This window comes from Rhinopithecus roxellana, chromosome 11 (assembly GCF_007565055.1).
Source record: "Rhinopithecus roxellana isolate Shanxi Qingling chromosome 11, ASM756505v1, whole genome shotgun sequence".
In the NCBI taxonomy this organism is placed as follows: Eukaryota; Metazoa; Chordata; class Mammalia; order Primates; family Cercopithecidae; genus Rhinopithecus; species Rhinopithecus roxellana.
In genome coordinates, this window is record NC_044559.1 from 64,819,524 (window position 1) to 64,838,058 (window position 18,535).

Consider the following 18,535-nt stretch of genomic DNA (forward strand, 5'->3'; position numbering starts at 1 on the left):
ATGGAGTCCCCCTTGGAATATTTCGTTTGTGGTGAAAATTTCATTCTATGAGCTATTTATGATGTTTACCTTTATGTTGATTGGTCATTTTTATAAAACTAGTCTGCTTTCACAAGGAATAGGATTGATAAAATAAATATTCTTATTAGTTTATAATCTGAGCTGCTATAACTTGATCAAACATGTTCCCAGACAATTTAGTGGATACACTTAAATGTTCCCTCTATGGATTACTTGAGTAAACAAAGAGAAAGTGGGGTCCAGACTTATCAGCCCACTTCATTGTAACAACAGAGTTAAAAGGATATTGTGGGGGTTTTAAAATATGCATGAAAATTCTTTGACACCCTTCCCATTGAGAGGTGGGAGTCTGTACCCTCTCCCTGGGAATCTGAGCCAACTATAGGGACTTGATTGTAATGAGTGGACGACTCTGTAGACAGCCCCAGCTGAAGTGTCAGTCAAGAGCCAGTATCAACAACCAGGCACGGGAGTGAATACACCTTCCAATGAGTTTTGTCCCAGTCATCAAGTAAGTTACTCCCCACTGTCAAGTTACCCCCAAGTTGTGACCCCATATATCATGGAACAGAGACAAAGTATCCCCACTGTATTCTGTCCAAATTCTTACCCCACACAGTCCATGAACCTAATAAAATTGTTGTTTTATGCCATTACATTTTGGGGTAGTTTGTTACATGGAATACCAACCTGAAGAGATGTATGGAGACAACTTTTCTTCATCTTTCAGATTAGTTGAAAACAATACAATTTGGAGACAAGAGCTAATTAGCAATTGAGTTAAGCTATGATCATTAAAAAGACTTAACTTGAGGGCAAAATATAAGTTCAGTAGAAAGGTGGCAAGATGAGAGCCCAAGCAGAGAGACATCCGTATGGTTTTTGCTCTGTTGTTGTTTTCTTTTGCAAATTGTATATCTCTAAGGAGAACATTAGAGAGCTCGTTAGGCAGTATAAATAGAGCTAGACACAGTAAGCATAAATTTTACCTTTGAGTTTTTCCCCCACTTAAACAACATTTGCAATTACAAAAAAATTCAAACAGAGAAATACAGAAAGTAATGAGACATCTAAGTTTTCTCCCCTACCACCCAGAATTCACCCAAAGTTAACATTTTGGGACATTTTGTAGATTTTATTTATTTATTTATTTTTGAGACAGGGTCTCACTCTGTTGCCCAGGCTGAAGTGCAGTATGTTATCTTAGCTCACTGTAACCTCTGCCTCCTGGATTCAAATGATCCTCCTGCCTCAGCCTCCTAAGTAGCTGGGATTACAAGCATGTGCCAGCCCACTTGGCTAATTTTTGTATTTTTAGTAGAGACGGGCTTTCACCACATTGGCCAGGCTGGTCTCGAACTCCTGTGATTCACCCGCCTCATGTGATTCACCCGCCTCGTGTGGCCTCAAGTGATTCACCTGCCTCATGCTGGGATTCCAGGCATGAACCACCGCCTATTCTTAAGTACGAAATAAGCTGCCAGATACATTTGGAGTTTCCTCCTTCTATCCAATTCCAATTTATTCCATTCCCAGAGGTAGCCACTATCCTGAAGTTAATGTTTCTCCTTTGCTTTCACCTTTTCATTACTTTAAGCATAAATAATTCTGAGGCTGGGCGCAGTGGCTCATGCCTGTAATCCCAACACTTTGGGAGGCTGAGGCAGGTGGATTACTTGAGCCCAGGAATTCGAGACCAGCCTGGGCAACATGGCAAAACCTGTCTCTACAAAAAATACAAAAAAAATTTAGCTGAGAGTGGTGGCATGCAACTGTAGTCTCAGCTACTCTGGAGGATAATGTGGGAGGATCATGTGAGCCCACGAGGTCAAGGCTGCAGTGAGCATTGATAGCACCACTGCACTCCAGCCTGAGTGACAGAGTGAGACACTCCCAAAAAAAGAAGAAAAAAAAAAGAAGAAGAAGAAATAGTTCTGAAAGTTATAAAGTTACCTTATAATTGCATTTATTGAGAACTAGTTTTAATGATGCTGTCATCATTCAATAAGTTGATTTGGTGAAGACAAGACAGACAAATGTTTGCTCTCTCACTTACTAATGGATTAAAACTTCTAGGATACATGCTCTCCATCTAGTGGTAAAAATGGGATAACCATAGGTGCACTTATGTCTGATGTAGAGGAATGAACACACAACAAGGGCCTTCTGTGGACAGGACACTCCTCTGGTCTCTGTGTGGGAGACATAAATGAAGAGAAGACAGACTCTGGCCCTCAGGGTGCTAAATCTATGGAACATTGACCACGTGGTCAACAACCACATGAGGGACACAGAGGCCCTAAGAGGTCAAAGAACTTGATCCAGGTCCAACAACAAGTAATTGACAAAGCCGCAAACCAAACTCTGACCTTTCTGACTTTGAAGCTCATTCTCTAAACTGTGATGCTTGATAGTACGTTTAAACATTATTTCTACATTGAAACAAGTATAGATTTCTTGTGAAGCAGAATATAAATTTTCATGAATTGTAAGGATTTAAGAGAAGAGCTTTCAAATAAATTCAGCCTGTTTCTTGGATGGCTCTAAACCCTCAAATCCAGGAGTTTCAGCCTTTAAAGGTCCCAGGGAGGAAAATGTTGAGAAGCCCTTCTTGGGGATGACCTTCTAGCATACAGCAAGGGAAAGTTCAGAGGGGGAAGCATGGCAGTTGAAAGAGCACTAGTAGCTGTGATATTGAAAACTGTTAACACCTGGATCAGCTGAGCACTGACTAATAGAAAAGAGCATTGGCTAAATAGACCAGACACAGAGCATAGCAACCAGCTTAGCTTTAACTATGCCTACCATCTTCTTCCTGAAAAAAGAAGGCTACATGTCCTAGGTAAGGGACAGGAATCTAAAGAAGGGTGAAGATTTAATAAACTATCCACTGGAAATTTCTTTCACAGGTTCTAAACCGGCTCTTTCTCTTTTATGTTCCAGCCTTCATTAGTCTCCCAAATTAGAAACCTTAATGTCATTCTCGACTTAATTTCTCGATTGGACTAGAATCCAATCTTGATTTCTCCTGCTTATCTCATTGGTCCCCCGGTTGTACTTCGAGGGATAGAGAGAGAATTAGGTGTGCCTGGAGCAAAAAGACCAGAAAATATGAGTCCATTGAAAAGGAAATTTTCTAGATGGAAGAGCAGGTAGAATTAGTTGGGATATGGTTTGGGCAAAGAAGTGGTAAGAGCATAGTGAGTGAGGACGAGAACACACTCCCGCACACACCCAATCTGTGAGGTCAGAGAGCACAGGAGGAAAGGTCAGGTTATGGCGGGCATGGAAGGCCACCTGTGCAGCTTATGGTGTCTTCTGAGGGCAGTTGGAAGCTGTTGGAGGATTTTAGGTTGGGGGGAGGCATGTAGAAAGATATGATTCGTATTTTCAAAAGATTACTCTGACTGCAATAATGAATTCTAGGATAGCAAGACTGGAAGCAGGCTAGGAAATTTTACAGATGTAGAGAAACAAGAGAGTGGTAGTTTGGATGGGAGCAGTGGTGAAGATGGAGACAAGAGAAGATATTTTGAATATGATCATAGGTAGAGGCCATAGGGAGCCCTCTGATACTATCTAGTTCAACTTCACCTTACAGATGAAAATTTTGGGGTTTGGAGAAGTAAAGAAATGTTGAGTTACCATCTATAGATGGCAGAACTACTACTCTGATGTGAGCTTTTAAATTCCAGCCTAAAACACTTCCCGTTGTACCATACTACTTTATGTATTGTTTTGTGTGTGCTTGCTGTTATCTCTTCTGCCAGATTATAAATTTTCTGAAAGCAGAGAAGTTGCCTTAAACGTGAACAACTGATAAACTTTGGTTTGCCGAGGCTATGGCCAAGGTACATTGTAAATGAAATGTAGACACAGTCCTACAGTCCCAGGATCACTCAAACCCAGGCACATAGAGGAAGCTCATTGACATTTCTTAAATCAAAATGAAGTTGAATTACATACAAAGGTTCCAATCTGCGGAAAACCAAATCCCACTGAGATTCAGACTCCAAGAGAAAGTTCAGATTCTTGACTGAGTTATGAGAAGGGAACATTTTAGAGGAAATCCACATTAGTTCTTTATGGAGGAGAAGATAATTGCCCTTGCAGAAACTGTCCCAACTGACCCCAAATTGGGAAAGCATTTGCACATTCCCTTCCCTCAACTCAGGGAGGAGTTTCACATGGGCTTAGTGGAGGGTCCACATACCCTTCTTCGAGACCTGGCAATAGAGACTCTGATGGAAAGGGCAAATGGATGACAAATAGCTCCAGGGGACTCTCTTTTCACTTCTGCCTCTAGGCTGATAAAACAGCATTGGCTGAGCCATCATTTTGGGTGTTGTTTTTATCCAGAGGAATATGCAGAGCCAAGTAGAAGCCCAGGGGAAAGCAACCCTGGGGACTGGCTTCTCATACCTAGCTGTGGCTTAGGCTTCTGGCTAAAATAAAGGAAAATGGGAGAGAAACATTGAGTTTATAAATCATTTGATCTGATTCACTAAGGTAAATGAACAGAAAGGGATTAAGGATAAAACCAGATAGAAATCATTATCAGGGATTAAGTCATAACTGGAAATAACAAGTGTTCATTTAACTCAACCATTTCCAGTGTTATCTCATTCAGGAGTCCAAGCTTGACAGGAAACAACTGGAGAGAGGTACAGATTGGGTGCAGGTGAGGAAACCCTCTCCATCTGGGATAGTTGGCAGCATCAAACACAGCCATCTGGAAAATCTCTAATAAAAAGATGCCGCTTGATTTCAGAGAAAATGCCAAACATTTGTGTCTGTTATTAATCATGAAGTTATTGAAAATTAGCTTTGAGTAGCTTGGGTACTAATGACCAATGAATTAAAGATCATTCCCTATACCTTATATTTGCCCTTTGTCTAGGTATGTGCAGCGTTGGGTAAAGTCCTCCTTAGGACAGATCTATTTCCTTGTGTTCTCAGCCTCTCATTTTGTGTCCCTCTCCCTCTCTCTCTGGCACCTGGTGCTTTCTCGCTACAGTGAGGATGTTTGGAACTCCTAACCAGGTCTGCCCACCAATTGATGTCCTACGTTCCTTTACTTTTCATTGATTCCATAAATCCTCCCACTTCCTCAGCACACTGATCTCATGAACCCACTTGGAGGGAAACAATCTGATTGACCTTATTTATGCTATGAGTTGGGCGATTTATGCCCTAAGATATGCGTTTTTCAAATGGATAGATCTTAATGGTGGGACAATGTAGGAACAAGAGCCACCCCTTGCACTTCTAATATTGTCATGTACTTTTTTGTTCATTGCCCTTATATAGTTTGTAGTCACATAATTGTATAGTGAACTAGTTCATTTCTTTCTTTGAATTCGATGACAAGTTTAGGAGAGTAAGACCCATGACTGTGTGCATTTCTCAGCCCAAAGCCGCATGACTAGGCCAAAAAGGAGATGAGGGAATACTTCTTGTGTGAATAAATGAATGACAAATGAATGAATTGAATTTTCAAGTACAGGTAAGACAAGCCTTTTTCATATCTGCTCCAAAGCACAAAGACCAATCAAACAAAGAAGACCCTGAAATCGTGAAAATTGAAAGATTCTTGTAGGGAGCTAAACAATTACTAAGTTTTTTTAAAATCATAGCATTGTGCAGAGATTTATTTAAATTAAAAAAGGAGGAGAGACTTCATTGGGGCTGACAGGTAGGTTCAAGGAAGCAAGGCCCAATTACTCAATAACCTTTGCTTTCAGGGCATCTTTCTCCTCAGATAAGAAAATAAATCAATATCATTAATTCCCACCTCCTTCCCCACTGCTCTGATGAGATGAATGATTTGGAAACAGAACCTCCAGCCTGAGCCCTGTGTTTCCAGCTCCCCAACTGGCAGTCCTGCCACCCACCCCTCCCACTCCTACCCCTTCCCCGATGCAGACCCTCTTTTTCTCTGGCTTCCTTGGTGATGAGATATGGGAGTGGGATGTTGTACATAAAATTTGCCATTTTAGCATGAGCTCAGCCTGTGCTGCAGAGGTGTCCTTGTTCTGTCTGGGTTTCTATGAAAAGGAGATAATTTAGGTAAAAGTGCCTGGTGCATAGTAGGCACTCCTAACATGAGACTTCTTTTCCTCCTACCTTCTTAGTTCATTAAAACACTTCTGAACCACTGTTGTGCAGCAAGCATCTCTCTTTATCTTCTGGCCTAAAAAAAGAGGTTAAAATGTTTATAATTAATTAAACTGAAAGACAGTAAACTGGGATTAGAAATGTACATATTTCTATATGTGAAAATGAACTAAGAAATTCTAAGTTGCGGTAGCCTGTATTCCCTAGGGTGGAGGACTCTGAAAGAGGGTGATTTATCTTTGAGCATCGCTCAGGTGCCTTTTTTATAGAGTCCTGCTGTTGCTATGGAAATTGCATCTGTAGAAATGTGTGCAAATCTAGAATGGATTGCCAGTTGCATGAATAGGGAAGTGTGGGCGAGGGGCAGGCAGGCTGACACCTGTCAGTCTCCAGCACTGGTCCTGAAGAGAAAGAATTAGAATGTGATTGAGGAACATGGAGAGAGTGCTGTGAGGCAGGCACCACCATAGATAGCTCAGTGCCTGAGAGACTCCAAGACCATCTAGAATCTCCAATCTCCACTCTACCACTTAGGGTGACCATTATATCTGTTATCTTAGTGTTTCTAATGGAATACCAAATAAGTAATGCTATTAATATAGCATCCCCTTTCACTGTCAGTGTTACCCTGGTTTAGTTGATAAACCGAATAGTCACATGATCACTACAGAATATAGTTTCCCCCATAAAATGAAAAAAAACCAACTGGAAAGGATCCTGTCACACCTTTGACAATATTTTATGCACAGGACTTAAGTCATTTATAAAGTTACTTTCTAGGTAAGAACTATGTCTCCCTTTCTCTGCACTTCTCCCACAGCTTCAATTGAACAGTTATGCTTCATGCCCATCCCAAAAGGAATATATATCTTTTATCATCTCACAGGGAAAAACTAAAGTTGTACTGAGTCACAGAACTGGGGATCTGCTAGGCTCACTCACTAGTGAAGTGACCAGCTCTTAATATCAGCCTTCCAGACTACCTATTTCAAAATTTGCACCACAAGGAAAAACTAAATGACTGCCTATAGTGAACCCTACAAGGGTGGACCATTCCAGGTTTCTTGCTATGAGCAACATAAATAAAAAAGTGATGTGTTGAAAGGACACGGGAGACATACAGAATCCTTGCGGGGAGGCTGGAGAACCAGATTTAGACAGTGGCGGGCAAAAAGTGGGCCTGGGCAGCCAGACCACAGTCAAGATCAATGTCACAGTTGTCCCGTTCAGACACTGCTGCCTCTGCCGGTGGGCACTGGACCCCACTGGTCCACCATGGTGGGCACCGTGGCCATGACTGTCCCACAGACTGGATGTTGTTGCCACTTTTGCTGCCACTAACAGATGGAGAATCCATGATTCCTCCTTCTTTGCCTAATTAGCTTCTGATTCTAAGCCCCAGATGTGTGCCTCTGATGGGCCAAGCCTACTCTGGGTGTGTAGGTTCTAGTAGCAAGTAAGGCTGGAAAAGTGAATATCAGCATTTTCGGCTTCTACAGGAGAAAGTGAATTTTGTCTACAGCCACAGGAAATAAATTCTTTTTTTTATTTTTTATTTTTATTATTTTTATTATTTTTAAAGACAGGGTCTCACTGTGTCACTCAGTCTGGAGTGCGGTGGCACGATCATAGCTCACTGCAACTTGGAACTCCCGGGCTTAAGCAATCCTCCTGCCTCAGCCTCCCAAGTCACTGGGACTACAGGCACACATTACCACACCTGGCTATTTATTTTTATTTTTTATTTTTGTAGATACAGGATCTTGCTATGCTGCCCAGGCTGGCCTCGAACTCCTGGCTTCAGGCATTCCTCCCACCTTAGCATCTCCATGTATTGGGACTACAGGCAGGAACCACTGAGCCCACCCAGAAAGAAATTCAAATGCTCTGCAGCCTAAAATATATCTGCTACATGGGGAGATGATGAGAATTAAATCTGAGAATGTCAAGGGCCTCTATATATAGATTTTAGAAATAAGATCTCTTAATGTCTATCGAAATCAATGTCAAATGTTTCAAAATAAGGTCTTAAAGTAGGAGTCTCTCAGATTTCTAGAAAGGGGAGATAATTTTTAATTGTCCATGGCTTCAGGTCTAATGCTAAAAGAGGAAAGGGAAAGGAGGAAGAAAGGCTACTACTTAAAATTCCTGGGGACAGGGAAGTTCACAATCCTTGATTGAAGACGGGGAACATCTGCCAGTTTTGCACCATCATCTGCCAGAAATTGCAAGCAACCACAGAGAAAGGATGTAATAGGATGGAAAGGTATTGAACCAAGGTCCAGAATTCTAATCACAGAGAGAAGGTAAGAATGTGGGCCATAGCAGAGGAGAATTCCAGTGAGCTGAGTGTCACAAGGGAGTGGAGTCTCCAGGAATCTTGAGCACCTGGGTGGTTCATGCACCAGGCTGTGACTCAGAGGCAGCCTTTAGGAAAGAGGGACACATGGATGATTTGAGCCAAAAAACATAGGAAGGGTCATTTAATTATGGGACAGGCCAGCCGTCAGGGCAAGAAAATTTGCCAATGTGTCGCTTTGCCTGCAAGTTATAGCAAATGTTAATTAGCTCAGGCAAAAAGAGAATTTATTGGAGGAATAAGGGGGTACCTCATATAACTGCCAATAAAGCGTGGAAGGGGCAGCTCTGACCCAGTGATCAAATGACCCAGTGATCAAATGTCCCCAGGGCTCTCTGTCTCGGTCTCTCATCTCTACTTCTCTCTGAAGAGCAGAGGCATCACTGCCTTGAAGCGGGACCAGCATTCAGCCCATCGGGGAACAGGATTGTTCACAGAGTTAAAGTCTTATGTCCTGTTGCTTCTACCCCCAGAGGGGAGATGCTCCTCTTCTTTTAATTCCAACTCTGTGGAAATAATCTAATGAGTCTGGCCTTCCCAGATCAGGTGTCCCAGTTGAAGTTTCTGACCATTTTAAAGGGCAATTGCTAGTTGCAGGGAAATAGCTAACATTGTTACCTACTCCTGGGGTGATCGATTGTGGATAGAGAGGTGAAGTCTTGATCAATCCACCCTGGGTTCATTCTCCTCTGGATCTGTCAGATATGCATGGAACAGGGTCGTGTAAAACAGGCACAGCCCTGGAGTTCCATCTCGCTGAGTCCTTGCTGTTCTCAGTTAAGGAAAAGTCACTGCGAGCTTCAGTTGGTGTCTGTTACATCCAAGAATCTGGATGGGAATTGGAGCACAGAGTTTTTTCCTGGGAGAAAACAGGTATGAGTCCCAATATTATAACCCTGTTTTGCCATTCCTGATAATAAGGCAGTTGGCTTGAGAGAACAGTATTGCCGGGAGCTCCTGAAGGGCTGGGACAATGTCTCATCGCTGCTGGGTATATTCCAGGATGCTTGTGAGCAATCCACGATGGTGGAGTTGAAGGGGGCTTGTTACAAACTTGAACTTATAAAGTGCTGGTGAGCATGGGCAAGTGCCCACTGTGCTGACCTGACAATGGGGAGGACTTGAGCTTAAGGAGGGCCTGTGGCAGGGACAACAGGCACCAAAGCCACATAAGAGCCAAGGATGTTGGTTTTTGCTTGGAATTGTCAAAATGTAAAGGTAGCTTACCTTTCCTGCCTGCTGGTCACTCCTAGATAACACATCTAAGGCTACCCAATTCACATTTGAAAAGGAAAAATGTGGTCAGTCTCTGTTTACATCCCAAGCAACTGCCATGAGGGATTCTTGATGGAACTGACTTAATCGTACAATTGTTTTGATATCACACAAACAACCACAGTTTGTAGTTTGGAAAAAAATGTCTGTGTGCATTGACCTGACGCCAGCTGATGGCAGCTTCATCTCCTGGCCTGGCTGGGTTTTGCTGAAACCAGACCCTAAAAAGTATACTTATGATATTAAACTTGTATTTCTTAGTGTTGGAAGAATTTTCACTTTCTAAACAGAGCTGGATAATTGGAAAAGGACAGGGGAAACTCCTGAAAAACTGTAGTTGAGTTTATGCTTCACTGCTCGTGAGAGCAGGGACTGGCATCCGCCCCCTAACTTACATGTGCCACTGAACATTTTATATGAAGTTCTGTTTCAGGGACTCAATTAACTCTATGTTTCACCCAGCTCTCTCCATATGATAAGTCATGGTCTAACAGCCTTCTTCCACGGCAAAATAAAGCTCCACGAGTGAATTCAACCATCATCTGCTACTTGAAAATGCCTCAGAGTCATCCTTTTCTGTTTCTGCTTTTACTTAAGTTTCTGTCTTTTGGACACGTTCTTAATTTTTTTTAATTAAAGCTCTATCCTTTTAGGGATATATGTCAACATATCAACTGCTTTGTCACATTCTTTGCTAATGCCAGTGTCATCAGAATTTAAAAAGCTGAAGTGAGGAATTGCGTTTTGGAATGAAAGCCACGTGAGCAGTAAGGGCAGCCAGCCAGAACCTTCTGGGGAAGAGAATGAAAGCAGAACTGTGGTGGAAGCGTTTAAATCCCCTTTACAGTTCCCGTCATCCTCCCCTATTCCCAGCCTCTAGGGCCGACTGGAACAAAAGTGGTGTCATATTCCCTGGGCACACTGCCTGCCACTGCACTTTTGTTTTTTGGGGGTTTTTCTTTTTTTCTTTTTTTTTTTTTTTTAAGACTTTTCTCTCTCTCTCTCTCTCTCTCTTTTTTTTTTTTTGTTAGTGCAGTTTTAGGTTCACAGTAAAATTGAGACGAAGGTACAGAGACTTGTTTCCTGTATACTCCCTGCCCCAACACATGCACAACCTCCCCCATGACCAGTACTCCCCACCAGAGTGGTGCATCTGTGACATTGACACGTCGTTATCATCCAAAGTCCACAGTTTACACTTGGGTTCATTCTTAGTGTCGTCCATTCCACGGTTTGGACAAATACATGATAACATGTATCCTCCATTGTAATATCACACAGAATAGCTTCTTCCACTGCTCTCAAAATCCTCTCTGGGTCGCCTATTCAACCCTCTCTTCTCTTAACCTCTGGCTTCCATTGATGTTTTCATTGTCTCTACAGTTTTGCCTTTTCCAGAAGATTCTACGGTTGGAATCATGCAGTATGGACCCTTATTGGATTGGCTTCTTTCACTTGATCATGCGCATTTAAGTTTCCCCATGTCTTTCCATGGCTTGAAATGACAGCTCATTTCCTGCCACCATACTTTTAGTGTAAGCACCAAGTTTTTGCTCTTCCTGTCCCCACCTTGACAAAGCATACATCTTAGCATCATTTCCTTGCCACCAACTTCCCCTGTGTGGGTGAGAGAAAATCAGACTACACACCAAAGTCTAAACATCGTGCTTCTCCACTGGTTTTCTCGTACCCAGTGTCCTCCTGGGCTTTGAGATTTCCTGTTTGAAAACCAAATGTGTTTGCCACCTTGTGGTCTGTATTTTAAAATTTGTTTTTAGCCAGATATTGTTATCAATAAATTCATTGCCTAGGACCATGAGTGTAAGTGAGCGCCACGTATTTGTCCTTGTTTGGGATTTCCCTTCCGTTTCGCAATGATGGTTAAAGTTACGAGGCTATTCGTATTGGACATTTGTACATCAGAAGTACAGAAATCTCTCTCAAAACCCTGCATATCAGAATAGTTAGCAGCATGTGGAAAAGTATCCAAGAAGCTATTTCATTTCCATGGCAGCCAGGACCCAGACGCGAAAGCTTTATAGATTAAAATCAATGCCTGAATTGCATTCAGAAAGCCTGAATTGCCTGTCAGACTTCAGGACCAGCGGCTCAATGTGATAAATGAGGTGGAGGGCTGCATCCAGGCAAGGGAGTGCGTGCTGCATTAGCCAGCACTTTGGATCCTTTTTCAAGGCAAATACCAAATGGAATGAATTACTGGGAAACAGCAAATGAATGTCAAGAATTTGAGATGCGGGGGTTATAATTTACTAATTACTAGGAAAAGATGAACACAAAGTCAATGTGTGAAAGAATGTGGTAGGGGGAAGGCTAGATCAGGGAGACAAAGAGAGTTAGCTGCACAGAAGGCTGCTCCTGTTTTCTGTTTTGATAAAAAGAGATGGATTTTAGAGGCGTAGATACCTGCTTGAACTCTCTCAGCTTGGTCATTACCAGACTGTGTCATAAATTGTAATTAACATGAAAAGATAAGTATATGAACACCAAGCCTCATGCCTGGCACATGGGGGCAGTCAACAAATATTAAATCTGCCTTTCCCCAGATCCCATTTTATTCTTTTCTTATTTAGTAAGCAATCTCAGCAGTAAATGATAACGGACTTTGCATGATGATTCAGTGTTGGAGAATGAGCCTACCTTCCTCCCATGGCAGGTCACTGATATTCGAAGACACTGAAGCAAAGATGAAGAATTGAGAAACTCACAGAAATGCTATCACAAAGACTGGGTTCACTATAAAACTGCATACATATAATAACTTTTTGATGCCTGTACAGATGTGTACAAAATAATGGACCATGGTTTTATTCTCCAGTGCTCTTGACTGTCTTTTGTGACACTAATGCATGCTCTGAGCCCAATGGGAGCCAGGCAGAGTAGTCTATCAATCAGGTGCTCCCGACAGGGCTACAGCTCTCAAACAGCCAAGACAGGGACTTCCTAGGGTCTCCTCTCGGCCACCAGGGATAGGAAGGATGTCATCTGAAGAGGAACCATGGAGTAATTGAGCAAGATGTGGAAGAGCAGCTAAGAGACTCAGATGCTTATATGGACATTTGCCAACCAGTTGTGCAAAATGAAGGGGTCAGACCAGAGCATCACTTCTTTCCCTATTTTTACTAGTTCTTTAAGAGACCGTGTAAGGGGAATATGCACTCCCCTTCCTTTCTCGGTACTAGTGCCCTCGATTTTTGGATGTGGATATGGGTACTCAGAATGCAGACCACATTGGCCAGTCTTCCTTGTACCTGTGCCATGTGATGAGTTTCTGGACAATGATACGAAAGCATAGGTAGTGTGTGCAACTCTTTGCAAGTATCATTGGAAAGGAGAGTGCATATGTCCTTCTGCTGTCTTTCTTTGTTCTTGCTGTGTTTGTAATGGCTGAAACTGGAGCAGCCATCTTGGATATGGATGTGGAAGCTACAAGCTGTGGAAGGCAGAACAATGCAACAGAAGGAGACGGGGTTCCTGAGGCCGTCTGGGGCCATGGCCAACCCTAGACTATCTAGATTTCTTTTATGTGTAAAGGAAAAATGTCAGCTACTCTGGATTTTATGTTACTCAAAATTAAACCTTAATCTTAATTAACTAATAGAGGTTTGAATAGATGTTCTACTAAAATAGGTCCCTTGGGCAAATAAATCCTGGAAATGTTATGTATTACAGACATTTTAAAGATTTGCAATGCACCTTAACACATTACAGGCTCGTATCCGTGGACTCTTGCAACTCAGAATGTAATCCCTGGGTCAGCAGCATCAATATCACCCAGAAGCTTCTTACAAATACAGAATCTGGCCAGGCTCAGTGGCTCATGCCTGTAATCCCAACACTTTGAAAGGTTGAGGTAGGAAGATCCTAGAGCCCAAGAGTTTAAGACCAGCCTGGGCAACATCGCAAGACCTTATCTCTATTTTTTTAAAATGCAGAATCTCAGGCAACCCCAAACCTACTGGGTCAGAATCTACATTTTTAACAAGACTCCCAGGTTATTTGTCTGCACATTTGGTTGAGAAGCACTACCATAGATTACAATATGGAAATGGCATCCTATGGTCTTTGAATCTGGAACAGAAGTGGCAGCATACTGCCAGTGGGTATGTCTGGAGCTCCTGGGGCAGAGGAATGAGCATGGGTGGTTTTCACAGCCATAGAATGGCCATGTGCTCTTCAAGGCTGAGGCTGCTTCTGTCAACTCCATGAATCCTCCAAAAAATTTCAACTCTGAGTTTTGAGGCATTTTCAGGACCAAACCATCTTGGTTGTCATCGACCGAGCTAGGAGTTTGTGGCAGACATCCTCTTCCTCCGCTTCTGGAGACTTTTGCTTCTGCAGGGATCTGGATCTCTGGCCAGGGTGTCTCCCTGCTGCTGCACACATTTGTGTCCTACAATTGCTTTTCTTGGCAAGTTACATCTAGATCTACAGGAGAGGTGAGAAGGGGCCTTCAGGAGACCCAGCACTACCTGCCAGAGGCCACAGGAGCAGCTGGGTGGGCAAAAACTCTGTCAGTCATTTTTACTCTCACACAGACTCACATATGGGCACCTGGAGATCTAACTAACCAGAACATCAGTTGAACTAGGTTATTTTGTGTGTGTGAATCAGTAACCAATTAGATCATTTCCATTAACTTTTTGCTTTCTGGTTTATCTGGTGATAGTATGTCAAAGTCATTACTCGCTAGTGGTAAGAATCTTCTTCTCCAGAGCCAGAATTCCTGGGTTTGGCTCCAGGCGCACCAGGTGCCAGCTGCAAGACTTTAGTCAAATCACTTAACCTTCATCCCTCCAAGCCTCAGTTCCTTCATCTGTAAAGTGGGGATTAGGGTGGTATCTACCTCCTAGGGTGGTTGTAAGATTTATACATGAAATGTATGTGAAGCACTTACACTTCTTCCTGACTAATAGGAAACCCTATATAACTACAATAAAATTTAAATATATATATATATATATATACACACACACACACACACACACACAAGTAATAAGTTATTACCACTATATCATAATTTGGGGGGTCAAAATCTAAATCATATGAGTAAAAATCTAAAAATGAGGAATGTAAAGAAGTACAGGTATGAACTGACAAAGTTTTCAGGCCTGTCTCTCCTATGGGTTATTAGCTAAGCAAATGACTGTCCGTTTCATTACAGCAAAGCAGACAATTTAAACAAAAACACACACTTAATAAATGTCCACTGAGTGCCAAAGTACGAGGTCCATGCAGGGCACTGTGGAAATGCAATGATGTAACAGATGACAGCCCAGTGCTGTGATTCAGTGGAGGAGGAAGAGAGATGCACAAATATCATATTAAAAGACAAATGTAGAAAGTGCTATACAATATTCTGTGAAAGAAGCAAAGCATGCCTGCAATTCCAGCACTTTTGGAAGGCAAGGTGGGTGGATTGCTTGAGGCCAGGGGTTTGAGACTGGCCTGAGAAACATGATGAAACTGCATCTCTACTAGCCAGGTGTGGTGGTGGTCACCTGTGGTCCCAGCTACTCGGGAGGCTGAGGCAGGAGAATCGCTTGAACCCAGGAGTCGTAGGTTGCAGTGAGCCGAGATTGCTCACTGCACTCCAGGCTGGGCAACAGAAAAAAGAAAAAGAAAAGAAGGAGCAAAGCACATAATGATAATAATAAGTACCTGCAGTATAAATCACTCTCATTTTACAAATCAATAGGTGGAGCTTCAAAGATATTAAGAAAATAGCTAAGCTCTTGGACCTGATAAAGGAAAGAGGTAGGATTCAAACTCAGGTCTGCCTGATGTCAGAGTCCTTGCTTTCTCTGCTACACTAGATTGACTACAAAACATAACAGACACTTCATAGAGAAGGTAACATTTCAACTTGACCTCGAAAGATGAGTTGGATTTTCTTTTTCTTTTCTTTTCTTTCTTTCTTTCTTTTTTTTTTTTTTTATTATACTTTAAGTTCTGGGATACATGTGCAGAAGAATGTGGAGGTTTGTTACATAGATATACATGTGCCATGGTGGCTTGCTGCACCCATCAACTCGTTGTCTACATTACGTATTTCTCCTAATGCTATCTCTCTGCTAGCTCCCCACCCCTGTCAGGTTCTGGTGTGTGAGGTTCTCCTCCCTGTGTCCATGTGTTCTCATTGTTCAACTCCCACTTATGAGTGAGAACATGTGGTGTTTGGTTTTCTGTTTCTGTGTTAGTTTGCTGAGAATTATGGTTTCCAGCTTCATCCATGTCCCTGCAAAGGACATGAACTCATCCTTTTTCATGGCTCCATAGTATTCCATGGTATATATGTGCCATATTTTCTTTATCAAGTCTATCACTGATGGGCATTTGGGTTGATTCCAAGTCTTTGTTACTGTGAATAGTGCTTCATTAAACATACATGTGCATGTGTCTTTATAGTAGAACAATTTATAATTCTTTGGGTATATACCCAGTAATAGGATTGCTGGGTCAAATGGTATTTCTGGATCTAGATCCTTGAAGAATTGCCACACTGTCTTCCACAATGGTTGAACTAATTTACACTCCTACCAACAGTGTAAAAGCGTTCCTATTTCTCCACATACTCTCCAGCATCTCTTGTTTCCTGACTTTTTAATAATCGCCATTCTAACTGGCATGAGATGATATCTCGTTGTGGTTTCTATTTGCATTTCTCTGATGACCAGTGATGAAGAGCTTTTCTTCCTGTTTGTGGGCTGCATAAATGTCTTCTTTTGAGAGTGTCTGTTCATATCCTTCACCAACTTTTTGATGGCTTTGTTTGTTTTTTTTTCTTGTAAATTTAAGTTACTTGTACTCTGGATATTAGCCCTTTGTCAGATGGATGGATTGCAAAACTTTTCCCCCATTCTGTAGATTGCCTGTTCACTCTGATGATAGTTTCTTCTGCTGTGCAGAATCTCTTTAGTTTAATTAGATCCCATTTATCAATTTTGGTTTTTGTTGCCATTGCTTTTGGTGTTTTAGTCATGAAATCTTTGCCCATGCCTATGTACTGAATGGTATTGCCTAGGTTTTCTTCAATAGTTTTTATGGTTTTAGGTCTTACTTTTAAGTCTTTAATCCATCTTAGGTTAATTTTTGTATAAGGTGTAAGAAAGGGGTCTAGTTTCAGTTTTCTGCATATGGCTAGCCAGTTTTCCCAACACCATTTATTAAATAGGGAATCCTTTCTCCATTGCTTGCTTTTGTCAGGTTTGTCAAAGATCAGATGGATGTGGATGTGTGGTGCTTTTTCTGAGCTTCTGTTCTGTTCCATTGGTCTGTATATTTGTTTTGGTACCACCACCATGCTGTTTTGATTACCGTAGCCTTGTAGTAGAGTTTGAAGTCAGGTAGCATGATGTGTCCAGCTTTGTTCTTTTTGCTTAGTATTGTCTTGGCTATATGAGCTCTTTTTTGGTTCCATATGAAAATTAAAGTAGTTTTTTCTAATTCTGTGAAGAAAGTCATTGGTAGCTTGATGGGGATAGCTTTGAATCTGTAAATTACTTTGGGCAGTATGGCCATTTTCACGATATTGATTCTTTCTATCCATGAGCATGGAATGTTCTTCCATTTGTTTGTTTCCTCTCTTATTTCCTTGAGCAGTGGTTTGTAGTTCTCCTTGAAGAGGTCCTTCACATCCCTTGTAAGTTGTATTGCTAGGTATTTTATTCTGTTTGTAGCAATTGTGAATGGAAGTTCACTCATGATTTGGTTCTCTGTTTTTCTATTATTGGTGTATAGAAATGCTTGTGATTTTTGCACATTGATTTTGTATCCCAAGACTTTGCTGAAGTTGCTTATCAGCTTAAGGAGATTTGGGGCTGAGATGATGGGGTTTTTTAAATATACAATCATGTCATCTGCAAACAGAGACAATTTGACTTCCTCTCTTCCTATTTGAATGCGCTTTATTTCATTCTCTTGTCTGATTGCCCTGGCCAGAACTTCCAATACTATGTTGAATAGGAATGGTGAGAGAAGGCATCCTTGCCTTGTGGTGGCTTTCAAAGGGAATGCTTCCAACTTTTGCCCATTCAGTATGATGTTGGCTGTGGGTTTGTCATAAAAAGCTCTTATTATTTTGAGATATGTTCCATCAATACCTAGTTTATTGAGAGTTTTTAGCATGAAGGGGTGTTGAATTTTATCGAAGGCCTTTTCTGCATCTATTGAGATAATCAAGTGGTTTTTGTCATTAGATTTCAAGCAGAGCTAGGAAAGGCCAGGGACTTGTGGTGGGCTGAAGAGCACTTCCTGCCCAATGCATAGATGGCCAAGGCTGGCAGAAGGGACCAGAGGCCACAGAAGCAAAGGAACTGTGACACATCAAGATGCATAAGTGACGGGGGTCACGTGGTGGAGGATCTCGTATAAGAGATTGCAGGTGGAACACTGAGGAGGCTGTGTAGCAAGCACACTAAACTCATTTAAAGGCTTTGCAAATCTAAAAAGCCAAACCAAACCAAAAAACCCACTGTACTTACAAACAAGTCTGCAGTGATTCTGGCCCTCCAATGACCGGTTTTCATATTCTGCCCAGCAGTAATGTCCCCACGAAATAGCGGCTTAAAGCTAGAGGCAAGGAGACCAATTAGGAGGCTGTGTGGGGAGAACAATGAGGGTCAGGACTAAGAGAGTGGCAGTGGGGCAGAATCTGATGGGCAGTTAAGACATCAACAAATTCTGTGAATTACTAAACAGTTGGAATTTAAATCTGCTCATATCACTTCCTTAATTATCACTTGT

The 18,535-nt window shown here is 41.9% G+C and overlaps 1 long non-coding RNA gene across 1 annotated transcript; it reads right to left on the reverse strand.

The window, feature by feature from the left end:
• Positions 1-526: 526 nt before the first annotated feature.
• LOC115900486 lies at positions 527-18,332 on the reverse strand. The gene is made up of 3 exons (XR_004060165.1): positions 18,274-18,332; positions 6,148-6,214; positions 527-941 (listed from the first exon to the last, which is right to left on the reverse strand). It is a non-coding gene; the product is annotated as an uncharacterized LOC115900486 (long non-coding RNA).
• Positions 18,333-18,535: the final 203 nt, after the last annotated feature.